A 13,916-nucleotide genomic window follows, 5' to 3' on the forward strand; every position below is an offset into this window, starting at 1 on the left:
ATCATTGACGTCGGTTTGCAGTAGGGTTTTGGAGCATATACTGTATTCAAACATTATGAATCACCTCGAAGGGAACGATCTATTGACACGTAATCAGCATGGCTTCAGAAAACATCGCTCTTGTGCAACGCAGCTAGCTCATTATTCGCACGAAGTAATGGCCGCTATCGACAGGGGATCTCAAGTTGATTCCGTATTTCTAGATTTCCGGAAAGCTTTTGACACCGTTCCTCACAAGCGACTTCTAATCAAGCTGCGGAGCTATGGGGTATCGTCTCAGTTGTGCTACTGGATTCGTGATTTCCTGTCAGGAAGGTCGCAGTTCGTAGTAATAGACGGCAAATCATCGAGTAAAACTGAAGTGATATCAGGTGTTCCCCAGGGAAGCGTCCTGGGACCTCTGCTGTTCTTGATCTATATAAATGACCTGGGTGACAATCTGAGCAGTTATCTTAGATTGTTCGCAAATGATGCTGTAATTTACCATCTAGTAAGGTCATCCGAAGACCAGTATCAGTTGCAAAGCGATTTAGAAAAGATTGCTGTATGGTGTGTCAGGTGGCAGTTGACGCTAAATAACGAAAAGTGTGAAATGATCCACATGAGTTCCAAAGAAATCCGTTGGAATTCGATTACTCGATAAATAGTACAATTCTCAAGGCTGTCAATTCAACTAAGTACCTGGGTGTTAAAATTACGAACAACTTCAGTTGGAAGGACCACATAGATAATATTGTCGGGAAGGCGAGCCAAAGGTTGCGTTTCATTGGCAGGGCACTTAGAAGATGCAACAAGTCCACTAAAGAGACAGCTTACACTACACTCGTTCGTCCTCTGTTAGAATATTGCTGCGTGGTGTGGGATCCTTACCAGGTGGGATTGACGGAGGACATCGAAAGGGTGCAAAAAAGAGCAGCTCGTTTTGTATTATCACGTTATAGGGGAGAGAGTGTGGCAGATATGATACACGAGTTGGGATGGAAGTCATTACAACATAGACGTTTTTCGTCGTGGCGAGACCTTTTTACGAAATTTCAGTCACCAACTTTCTCTTCCGAATGCGAAAATATTTTGGTGAGCCCAACCTACATAGGTAGGAATGATCATCAAAATAAAATAAGAGAAATCAGAGCTCGAACAGAAAGGTTTAGGTGTTCGTTTTTCCCAATCGCTGTTCGGGAGTGGAATAGTAGAGAGACAGTATGACTGTGGTTCGATGAACCCTCTGCCAAGCACTTAAATGTGAATTGCAGAGTAGTCATGTAGATGTAGATGTAGATGTATGCTCATTCATTCTTAAGTAATTTATGTACGACTTGACGTCCTCCACTATAAGCTCACGTAACAAGTATTGTTGAATGCTTTTATCATGTCGTCGTAAAACCCACGGCTTCACCCAGGTTTGTTTCCTTTTTTTCCCCAGCTTCTCATCGACATATGCACACAGTGCAATTGTGGTACATACAACTGCTGCGGTTAATAACCAATTGTTGTCAGCCATCTTGAACTTTGACGAAAAATATGATGACAGTGTATTACCCCCTCTAGCGCTACGTCAAAGATCTTTGTCAAATATATTTGACGGAATATTTGATCTCATCTTTGATCAAATGTTTGACAAAGAAATTTGATAGTGTAACACCAGCCTTACCCATTACACACCTGACACGGATTCGACAGAAAATGTTTGTAACTACCTGGTATCTGGAGTAGAACCTAATAAACAAGTTTGCTAAGTTAAGAACATGGCACTGTGAGCTTCACTCATTATGTGCTCCAGCTGCGTTCATGTTCAGCGACACTAGATGCAATGTCTCTTCCTGGTTCATTGTTCAGGCTTTTACTTCTCTAATTGCAAAAATGGTTCTGAGCACTATTCGACTTAACTTCTGAGGTCATCAGTCGCCTAGAACTAATTAAACCTAAGTGACCTAAGGACATCACACACATCCATGCCCGAGGCAGGATTCGAACCTGCGACCGTAGCGGTCGCTCGGTTCCAGACTGTAGCGCCTAGAACCGCACGGCCACTATGGCCGGCTCTCTTTAATTGCAGTACCACCGCACTGCCGAAGATGACTTTTGCCTTGTGCTGTGCTTCAGTCTATATAAGTAACGTGCCGGAAGAATGAGATATAGCTATTTAAACTGTATGTATATAGTACGTATTCCCATAATTTATAAAGGTGTCGAGCAGTGGGACTTCCGTATGTTACGCTCGGTGCCACTGTTGTGGACACACAGCTGAGAAAGATTCTTGGAAAAAGCCAACGGCCGGAACTGGCACGCAGCTTACGGGCAGCAGATAAGCCAGAGCCGAACTAACGCTGACTCAGACCCCTGCAGTACAAAGACACTCCTCGGAAACAAAGCGACCGTGGGCGTAAACAAGCGACCGCCGGAGTGCGCGCTGGCGTGGCAACTGAGCAACAAGTGTCTGGCGGCCGGTTGCTCCCACGGACGCACGTGTGTAGTCCACAGTACAGTAGGCGCAGGGCGTAGTGCGGTGTGGAGGAAGAGGGGAGGGGTTCCCCCCCCCCCCCCTCCAAGCCCCTCCAGAGTCTTCCTGCCGTCGACCCCGCCCCCTCTTGCGGCGTTCCATATCTGGGTCCCCGGGCCGGCGATGACACGCGTAGCGACATGCCTCTTCAACGACAGCCGAGTAGCTTGCCGGGACGACGATAAAGAGGAGAGGAGGTAGTAGTGGTGGGAGGGTTGGAGGGGCGCCGGGGCACCGTCGCAGCTGCTCAGGCAGGAGTGCAGTGCATACCAGTCACCGACGACGCAGCCCGCGAACAGAGCAGCTGACACCGCAACGCTGCTATGACGCCAGCTGCTGTTCTCAGCAGACGCCGCCTGTAGGTGAGTATGAAAGACGCCACGCTTACCTTGCCCCAGTATATGCAGACAGTCATTCCTGCTGTAGTTCAGCTCCACCCGCTCTGTACGCGCTGTTGTTACTACTGCAGAGAAATTACAGTTTTCATATGTTGTCTGTACTGCTTGTAGTAGAGAATAAATCTACATCTTCACGTCACAAGCCACCTTACGTATGTAATGAGGGAACTTCGTTAAGGTGGCCGTATTTCTGAGAGTCGAGGCTGGGACCAGTTTTATAATTGCTCACTGTTCGGAATGTAACAATCCTGAACTATTACACATTATTAAAGCTTACAACGAGATCAATAGCAGTCACTAGAAGCTAACGTAACAAACATAATTTACAACCTACGCACATTCATATTTATTATATAGTTATGTTGTTGTTGCGGTCTCCAGTCCTAAGATGCAGCTGTCAAAAATGGTTCAAATGGCTCTGAGCACTACGGGACTTAACTTCTAAGATCAGCAGTTTCTTAGAACTTAGAACTAATTAACCCTTACTAACCTAAGGACATCACACACATCCATGACCGAAGCAGGATTCGAACCTGCGATCGTAGCGGTCGGGTGGTTCCAGACCGTAGCGCCTAGAACCGCTCGGAAACTCCGGCCGGCATGCAGTTGTCACCACAACTTGTAGTCCTCTGAGTCGGCTTACTGTATTCATCTCTTCGTATCCCTCCAGGACTTTTACCCACCACTCTTCCCGCCAATACTAAATTGGTCATTCCTCTTATGTCTCTGAATGTGTCCTATTATCGATCCCTTGTTCTAGTTACATTGTGTCACAAATTTCTCTTCTCCTCGATTCAATGCAGTACCTCTTCATTCACTACATAATCCATCCATCTAATCTTCAGCACTCATCTGTAGCACCAAATTTCATAAACTTCGATTCTCTTCTTGTCGGAACTCTTTATCGTCCACGTTCCACTTCCGTACATGACTACAATGAAAACGAATACCTCCAGAAAAGACTTTATAATACTTAAATCTATATTCAATCTTAAAAAATGTCTCTCCTTCAGAAAGGCTTTTCTCCCCATTTCCAGTCCACATTTCGTATCTTCTCTACTTCGGCCATCAGCAGTTATTTTTCTGCCCAAATAGCAAAATTCGTTTACTACTTAAGTGTCCCATTTTCTAATCTAATTCCCTCAGCATCATCTGATCTAATCCGACTAAATCCTTATCCTTGTCTTGCTTTTGTTGATGTCCATCTTATATCCTTCTTTCAAGGCTGTCCATCCCGTTTAACTCCTCTTCCAAGTCCTTTTCTGCCATCGGTAAACCTCAAAGCTTTTTTTCCATATTTATTTAACTTCAGTACAGCAGTCAATCCATAGTGGCACTAAATTACGGAACGTTTACATGATTAGTTTCGGTAAAGTGCAGCCACCATTACCAAATGCAATATTTATGAAATATTCGGGTTCTCATAGTTTATAACCGACTTGATCCATACTACCAACATTTGGTAATGGTGACTGAGCTTCACCGAAACTAGTCATGTAAACCTTCTGTAATTTAGTGAGAAAGGAAATTTGTGGTATGGTCTTATGGGACCAAACTGCTCAGGTCATCGGTCTCTAAACGTACACACTACTTAATCTAACTTAAACTAACTTATGATAATGACAACACACACACACACACACACACACACACACACACACACACACACACACACACACACACACACATGTCCAAGGGAGGACTCGAACCTCCGACAGGAGTAGCGGCGCAGACCGTCACCAGATGCCTGAGACCGCGTGCCGAAATTTAGTGCGACTATGGCTTGACTACTGAGCTGAACTGAAATAAATGTGAAAAACTTACATTTAGTCGCACTCCTTAACACAGTCATGTCTCCCTCAAAGTTTTATTTTTTCTCCCTGAACATTGACTACTACCCCGCAGTTTTCTTAGCTTTTCTTTACTGTATAATTATAACACGCCTAAATGTTGTAAGTTAATAAACGCGACAAATCTTTTGCTTAGGTGTCGACACATGGCTCTTAAGACTCATTTATGCCACCATACTTCTGCGATGAATTAATTTGATTCGGCTGATATTCGTTGTCCTTTAAGTTTAAGAAGTCATAGAACTCCGAGCAACTGTATTTCAAATTATCTTTCGCTATCATTATAGTTTTGACGTCCGTATCTTATTCGTTAAAGGAAGTGTACGCTCGACTGTTGCATTTGTACCAGGAACGCATAGCACAATGTCCACAATGGTAAAAATATCTTCATAATATACATGTTCGAATATGAAATGATATAACATTTGTATCCAATGCTCATCAGCGGCAGTTTTTCCTATGATCCATTTCCCTATGTGCTGCATGTTAATGCGCTTTGGGAAAAAGTTATTGTCATTAGTTTTGCAGTTCGGCAACACATTTGTAAGAGCCTCTTAGCATTTTTGCACTTCAGTCAATGGAGGTAAGTACTGCGAAAGACCCAGTTACAGTCTGAAAAGACGTGAAAAGATCCGTCCATTGCTCAGTGTACTGCTGTCATAAAATTCTCACTCCGTTTCACTGTGATTAATAACGTTTGTACCCCCCCCCCCCCTCCCCCTCCCTCTCAGACCCCAGTTTGCTTAAAGTGGCTCTTCTAACGCGTGGCATCAACCTGGTTTTTCGTTTTTCAGTCATATTCATTCTTAAATCATAAAGTGCTTCTCCAACCTCTAACGTTGTTACATGGTGTCCAGCCTTAAATGCACCTGCATAAGTACTACAACACTCTTGCGAAAAGAATTACATGTGCAACCATTAGCGTTCCCGTTAAGGAAATCCAGCTCGGTAATGCCAACTTCAACCAAAGTTCTATTGAAGACCTCGAAAGAAATTTGTAATACGGCGCTTCACGTATGTTAGGTTAGGGTTACTATGCTGAAATAAAGCTGGAAATAGTAGCCTTTGCGGAAACCTCACGTGACTGAGAATGTGATTTGATTTCAAAAACCGGAAACATTGAGACGTCCCAGCAAAGCCCGATGGGGACAAGGGAACTGGATTGCAAAAATCGGAACTTTCCCAGCCAAAATGCGATGTCTCTTCACTTTAACTCTGTGGACTGCTGCCACATCTACCCGTTTCCGTTCCATCTGCGAATGTTTCGCGAGAAAAAAGTCTTTTGCTAAACCTCCGTCTGTGTTTGAACCTCGCTAATTTTCGGTTCATGATCTCTTCGCGAGACAAAGGTAGGGGGAAGATTGACTCGTAGGAACGAGTGCTGACGGAGTTGTGGCAGGGAAACCATGCTGCGATTCAAAATGCCTCTCTTACAGTGTTTGCCATTAAAATTGGCTGAGATTCATCTTGACGCTTTCGCGCTTTCGAAACGAAGCTCCAAGCTAAACGAGCTGCTCTTCTTTGGACCTCCTCTATTTCACCTGTGAATCCTATCTGGTGTGGATGACATATTGACGAGTTATGTTCAAAAATTGAAGGAACGTGGACTTTGTAAGATACCTATTTCGCTTATGGACTACACATTCTGATCATTCCTCCAATGAATCTATCTGCGATTAGTTTTACGTGGTCATTCCACTTGAAATTGCTCCCCTTGATATGCAATGGACGCCACTGCTTCCAGTAGTTATTCGAAATCGTTTAATAATAAAACAAAATAATGACTTTCAAAGTGATGGAGAACAACAACCAGTCATCCTTTTCTTTAGGGCATTATTAGAGTAAACCTATATTTCGCCTAGTAACCACCCATTATCAGTGCTAAAAAACATAAGAAGTACACGGTCACGCGATACCATAAAAAGTTACAACTCGTGGCATAACTTATATCGGTTATGCATTATATTAGGTACCAGTATTTCAGGGTTTTAATACATGTTGTAGTACGTGAGTCCTCTGTTCTTCGGGCTCCTGTCACAGGTCGTTGAAAACTACTGACTGTATAATGAAGTTAGGCTTTACGGAGAACACATGGCGCCTTCTTAATGAACTACTTAATATGTAACATGGATAGTAAAGCAATTATGGTTTCTACCGACAAACAAAATTGTTCATAGGAATAATACAAAATAATATATAACTAAAATTATTTGTGTCTGTGTCAGACTTTCTGCCACTTCGAAGTTTGTTGTCATGTTCTCCTGCCAATTGCCGTAGAAACAAGACGACCACTCTAGACTGACTTTCGCAATAGACTCATCAGACCAAGCGAGAATCCTCTACACAAATCTAAATGTTCCGGATCATTGTTTGCAGTGCCCGTTCCTATTCGCATAGGCTGCTTTTTTATCAGTGGTTATCTTACGACGAGACCGTCTCAAGTTCTTACCCTGATTGGTCCCAATCAACAAAAAATACATTGTGGGGTTTATATTTCCTCTTTCTGAAAGAGGTAATACATCATGCGAAACAAATATGTATAATATGTACTTATCCACGAAAAGAAAATAAATCACTGATGCCGTCAACATTGTCTTCTTATAAAAGGACATTGCGTTGTTTTTTATCAGGCAAAGTACTGGTTTCCCTCTTCATAGTAATTTCTGAGTTTACTTTCTTTCGCAACATTTGCGTTGAGAAATTATACTACAACAGCATGAGGTGACTTGTATATCTTCGCCCGGTAAATTTAAGCAGTATGAATTCCCACTAAGTATCTAATCTACATCTGTTTCTATATAGATAGTCTGCAAACCACTGAGAACTGCAAGGCAGAGCGTACTTTCATATGTACTACATATTATAGTTTCCTCCCGACCTATTCACATACACTATGTGATCAAAAGTATCCGGATACCCACAAAAATATACGATTTTCATATTAGGTTCATTGTGCTGCTACCCACTGCCAGGTACTCCATATCAGCGACCTTAGCAATCATTAGACATCGTGAAAGAGCAGAATAGTGCGCTCCACGGAACTCACGGACTTTAGGTGAGTCATGCGTCTGTACGCAAGATTTCCACACTCCTAAATATCCCTAGGTCCACTGTTTCCGATCTGATAGTGATGTAAATCGGAGAAAGACGAAGGTAATGAGAAGTAGTAGAAATGAGAACAGCGAGAAACTTAACATTAGGATTGATGGTCACGAAGTCAATGAAGTTAAGGAATTCTGCTACCTAGGCAGTAAAATAACCAATGACGGACGGAGCAAGGAGGACATCAAAAGCAGACTGGCTATGGCAAAAAAGGCATTTCTGGCCAAGAAAAGTCTACTAATATCAAATACCGGCCTTAATTTCAGGAGGAAATTCTGAGGATGTACGTCTGTAGTACAGCATTGTAAGGTAGTGAAACATGGACTGGGAAAACCGGAACAGAAGAGAATCGAAGCATTTGAGATGTGGTGCTATAGACGAATGTTGAAAATTAGGTGGACTGATAAGGTAAGGAATGAGGAGGTTCTACGCAGAATCGGAGAGGAAAGGAATATGTGGAAAACACTGATAAGGAGAAGGGACAGGATGATAGGACATCTGCTAAGACATGAGGGAATGACTTCCATGGTACTAGAGGAAACTGTAGAGGGCAAAAATTGTAGAGGAAGACAGAGATTGGAATACGTCAAGCAAATAATTGAGGACATAGGTTGCAAGTGCTACTCTGAGATGAAGAGGTTAGCACAGAGGAGAATGTCGTGGCGGGCCGCATCAAACCAGTCAGTAGACTGATGACAAAAAAAAAAAAGTGATGTGGATAGGTGAAGGGACACGTACAGCACAAAAGCGTACAGGCCGACCTCGTCTGTTCACTGACAGAGACCGCCGACGGTTGAAGAGGGTCGTAACGCGTAATAGGCAGACATCTATCCAGACTATCACACGGGAATTCCAAACTGCATCAGGATCCTCTTCAAGTACTATGACAGTTAGACGTAAGGTGAGAAAAGTTGGATTTCATGGTCGAGCGGCTGTTCATAAGACACACATCACGCCGGTGAATGGCAAACGGCGCCTCGCTTGGTGTACGGAGCTTAAACATTGGACGATTAAAATGTGCTCTCCGCTGGCAGGGTGTGGGTATGGCAAATGCCCGGTGAACGTTATCTGCTAGCGTGTGTAGTGCAAACAGAAAAATTCGGCGGCTGTGGTGTTATGGTGTGGTCGTGTTTTTCTCTGCTGAGGCTTGCACCCCTTGTTGATTTGCGTGGCACTATCACTGCAGAGGCCTAAATTTATGTTTTAAGCACCTTCTTGATTCCCTCTGTTGATGATCAATTCGGAGATGGCCATTGCATCTTTCAACATGATCGAGCTCCTGTTCATAATGCACGACAATATGATCCCTGTAATGGACTGGCCTGCACAGAGTCCTGCCCTGAATCTATAGAACAATTTTGGAATGTGTTGGAAGGCAGACTTCGTGCCAGGCTTCATCTAAGTGCAGCACTCCGTGAAGAATGGGCTGCCATTCCCGAAGGATCCTTCCAGCACCCGATTGAACGAATGCCTGCGAGAGTGGAAGATGTCTTCAAGGCTAAGGGTGGGGTACAACAAAGTATATGAGTAGACTTCCAGCGTTACCGATGGAGGACGCCACGAACTTGTAAATCATTATCAGCCAGGAGGCCGGATACTTTTGACCACATAGTTTATGATACAGCGAAAATAATGAGTGAGTTGGTTGATCTAGTGTATTCTATGCTGGGGTGCTATGTACTGCAGACAGAAACCGCCATTATCATAATCACACCTTATGTGTAAATTATCGAGGATCAGTTCTGTCAGCTGCAGCGGGACATTACGCGGAATCAGTGGCGACGAGCAAAAATGAATACTGGACCGGCATTCGAACCATGGATCTCCTGTTAAGTTAACAGATGCGGTAACCACTGTGCCATCCGGGACAGCGTTATCGGAACTGCATGGACTATCTCAACACGCCTCACTGCCGATCCACTCTCCCACCGAGCGCCACCTAACCGTAGTCCCTGTCCATTGTACTCCAGCTCGCTACTTCGAGATTCCCACAGGAGATCGGGCGTATTTGTGCATCCGCACTGTAGATTGTGCATCCATTGACCAGCTAGTCGTATCAATTAATATACACTACTGGCCATTAAAATTGCTACAACACGACGATGACATTACTACAGACGCGAAATTTAACCGACAGGAAGAAGATCCTGTGATCTGCATTTGATAAGCTTCTCAGAGCATTCACACAAGGTTGGCGCCGGTGGCGACTCCTACAACGTGCTGACATGAGGAAAGTTTCCAACTGATTTCTCATACACAAACAGCAATTGACCGGCGTTGCCTGGTGAAACGTTGTTGTGATGCTTCGTTTAAGGAGGAGAAATACGTACCATCACGTTTCCGACTTTGATAAAGGTCGGATTGTAGCCTATCGCGACTGCGGTTTATCGTATCGCAACATTTCTGCACGCGTTGGTCGAGATCCAATGACTATTAGCAGAATATGGAATCGGTGGGTTCAGGAGGGGTAATATGGAACGCCCTGCTGGATCCCTATGACCTAGTATCACTAGCAGTCGACATAACAGTCATCTTATCCGCATAGCTGTAACGGATCGTGCAGGCACGTCTCGATTCCTGAGTCAACAGATGGGGACGTTTGCAAGACAACAACCATCTGCACGAACAGTTCGACGACGTTTTCAGCAGCATGGACTATCAGCTGGGAGACCATGGCTGCGGTTACCCTTGACGCTGCATCACCGACAGGAGCGCCTGTTATGGTGCACTCAAATACGAACCTGGGTGCATGAATGGGAAAACGTCACTTTTTCGGATGAATGCAGGTTCGTTTTACAGCATCATGATGGTCGCATCAGTGTTCGGCGACATTGCGGTGAACGCACATTGGCAGCCTGTATTCGTCATCGCCGTACTGGTGTATCACCCGGCCTGATGGTATGGGGTGTCATTGGTTACATGTCTCTGTCACCTCTTGTTCGCATTGACGACACTTTGAACAGTGGACGTTACATTTTAGGTATGTTACGACCCGCGGCTGTACCCTTCATTCGATCCCTGCGAAACCCTACATTTCAGCAGGATAAAGCACGACCGCATGTTGCAGGTCCTGTACGGGCCTTTCTGGATACAGAAAATGTTCGAATGCTGCCCTGGCCAGCACATTCTCCAGATCTCTCACCAACTGAAAACGTCTGGTCAATGGTGGCCGAGCAACTGGCTCGTCACAATACGCCAGTCACTACTCTTGAACTGTGGTATCGTATTGAAGCTATATTAGCAGCTGTACCTGTACACGCCATCCTAGCTCTGTTTGACTCAATGCCCAGGCGTATCAAAGCCGTTATTACGGCCAGAGGTGGTTGTTCTGGGTACTGTTTTCTCAGGATCTCTGCAGCCAAATTGCGTGAAAATGTAAATACATGTCAGTTCTAGTATAATATGTTTGTCCGATGAATACCCTTTTATCATCTGCATTTCCTCTTGGTGTAGCAATTGTAATGGCCAGTAGTGTGTAAATGCGTGGCGTCTGTTCTTTTGGACATGTCCGATGGAACACACACCGCGGATTCATGTAATCAACATAACTATTTAGTACACCGTTCCTCCCCTTGCCCCACTCCCAGATCTCTGAGATGCAGCAACATATATGCGAGAAGTTGGCAATAACTAAGTGACATAAGTCGATAAAGAAATTTCAAGTAGAGTAGCATTTTGCAATTTTGTGCAATGGCTGATAAAAAATGATGCACCTAGAAGGGGAGGAAGAAACGAAATGAAACTCCATGAATTGAAAGGGTTTTTGATATTATTTCGGTAACTACATAGGTGGGTTAAATTTATAAAAAACTTCAGTATGAGAATACTTTCCAGTTGGACGTTGCAGCCCCTCTGTTATGAATACATGCACTGATTCATTTGACAAGGATATCATAAAGCCCTTCTATCCTTTCCTGAGGCGAATTAACGCACATACTTCTTGGATACTTGCACTGGAACGTAGTTGACGTCGGAGTATATTCCATATGTTCTAACGATGTCAGATTTGGGAATCTTGCGGGGCACGTGAGTGCCTCAACATCACGCAGACAGCTAAGGTGTCGGTGTTTTCCATACATCCCTTCCCTCGTGCGTCTGCTTATCATCTCCTCATGGCTTACCCTATCAGTCCACTTAATTTTCAACATTCTTCCGTAGCACCACATATAAAATGCTTCAATTCTTATCTGTTCTAGTTTTCCCACTGTCCAATGTTTCAATACCACACTATGCTGTCCAAATGTACATGATTAAAAAGTTCTTACCCAAATTAAGAAGTATGTTTGATAGTAATTGACACCCCATGGTCAGGAATATCCTTTTTGCCACTTCTAGCCTTCTTCTTGTGTCCTCCTTGCTCCATCCGTCGTGAGTTATTTTTCTGCCTGGCTAGCAGAATTCCGTAAATTCATCTACATAGTGATCACTAATCCTCATGTTAAATGTCTCGTTCTTTCCACTTCTGTTACTTCTAATAACTTTCGTCTAATTTCAATTTACCCTCAGTCCATATTCTGTACTCATGAGACTATTCATTCTGTTCAGCAGATTCTGTAATTCGTCTTCACCTTCGCTGAGGATAGCAATGTCATCAGCGAATTTTATCACAGAAATCCATTCACATTCAATTTCAGCCTTACTCTTGAACCTCTCTTTTATTTCCGCCATTATTTCTTCGATGTAGAGATTTCAACAGCAGGGGCAAAATATTACATCCCTATCTTACACTCTTTTTAATTGGAGCACTTCGTTCTTGCCCCCCACCCCCCTCCCCAATTCTGATTGTTCCGCTACGCTCTAATACACATTGTATGTTAACTTGTTGCCATTCAGTTTACGCTCACTTTTCTCAGAATTTGCTCCACGTGGCACTGTTGTTCCTATGAACGTTTCTTGATTTTTCTTTAATGCTACTTCCATTATCAGACGTGCCTTTATCTTTCTTAAAACGAAATTTGTTCGTCATGTAACACATCGTCAGTTTTCAGAATGAGATTTTCACTGTGCAGTGGAGTGTGCGCTGAATGACATATTAACTGTGTGCCGGACCGAGACTCGAATTCTGGACCTTTGCCTTCCGCGGGCAAGTGCTCTACCATCTAAGCTACCCAAGCACGACTCACGCCCCGTCCTCACAGCCTTACTTAAGCCAGTCCCTCGTCTCCTACATTCCAAACTTTACAGAAGTTCTCCTGGAAGACTCGCAGGAGAGCTTCTGTAAAGTTTGGAAGGTAGGAGACAAGGTACTGGCGGAAGTAAAGATGTGAGGACGGGGCGTGAGTCGTGCTTGGGTGGCTCAGATGGTAGAGCACTTGCCCGGGAAAGGCAAAAGTCCCGAGTTTTAATCTGCCAGGAAGTTACACATCATCAATTTTCTTTTTCATTCATTTGCATTTGTATATTATTTTCGTCATCAACTTTTATGCATGAGCTGTTAAGCTCATTGTATGACAATACTGGCATTTGTTGGCTCTTACAATCTTCGGAATTGCGTGGAAGATACTTTTCCAGAAATCAGATGATATATCATCTTACTCACACATTCCACACCAACGGAAATAGCCGTTTTGTTGCAGCTTCCCCGAGTGACAAGTCTTCCCCCTAATAGAGGCCTTCAGTGTGCTCCTTCCACCGATACACTCTCTCCGTTACATTAAACAGTGGAATTCCCATTGATCTCTTAACGTCAGTTTCACCGAAGGTTGATTTGACTTTGAGATATGCTGAGTCAGTCCTTCCGACAATCATTTCTTTTTAGATTCCTTCACAGTTATTAGTCAGCTTAGCTTCATTACACCTCTTATTTATTTCATTTCTAAGTGACTTGTATTTTTGTAATTCTGAATTCCCCTGAACTTCCTTCTTTCACCTATTAACTGATCTATTTGTACTGATACCCATGGTTTCTTCCCAGTTACCTTTGTAGTAGTTATGGTTTTCTTTCCAATTTCTGTGATTGCCTTTTTAGAGACATTCACTCCTCTTCAATTGAAATGCCTGCTGACCTATTCCTCATTGCAGTATCTGTAGCCTCAGAGAACCTCAAGCGTATTTCTTAGTTTCTTA

General features: G+C 43.7%; 1 protein-coding gene across 1 annotated transcript in view; it reads left to right on the plus strand.

The window, feature by feature from the left end:
- Window positions 1-2,647: 2,647 nt before the first annotated feature.
- LOC126351101 (vasorin-like) overlaps window positions 2,648-13,916 on the plus strand; it is a 75,394-nt gene continuing 64,125 nt past the window's right edge. The window contains exon 1 of the mRNA XM_050002574.1: window positions 2,648-2,862. The gene's annotated coding sequence lies outside the window, so the exon portion shown is untranslated. The remainder of the gene's footprint in view (window positions 2,863-13,916) is intronic.

Source organism: Schistocerca gregaria, chromosome 1, assembly GCF_023897955.1.
Source record: "Schistocerca gregaria isolate iqSchGreg1 chromosome 1, iqSchGreg1.2, whole genome shotgun sequence".
In the NCBI taxonomy this organism is placed as follows: Eukaryota; Metazoa; Arthropoda; class Insecta; order Orthoptera; family Acrididae; genus Schistocerca; species Schistocerca gregaria.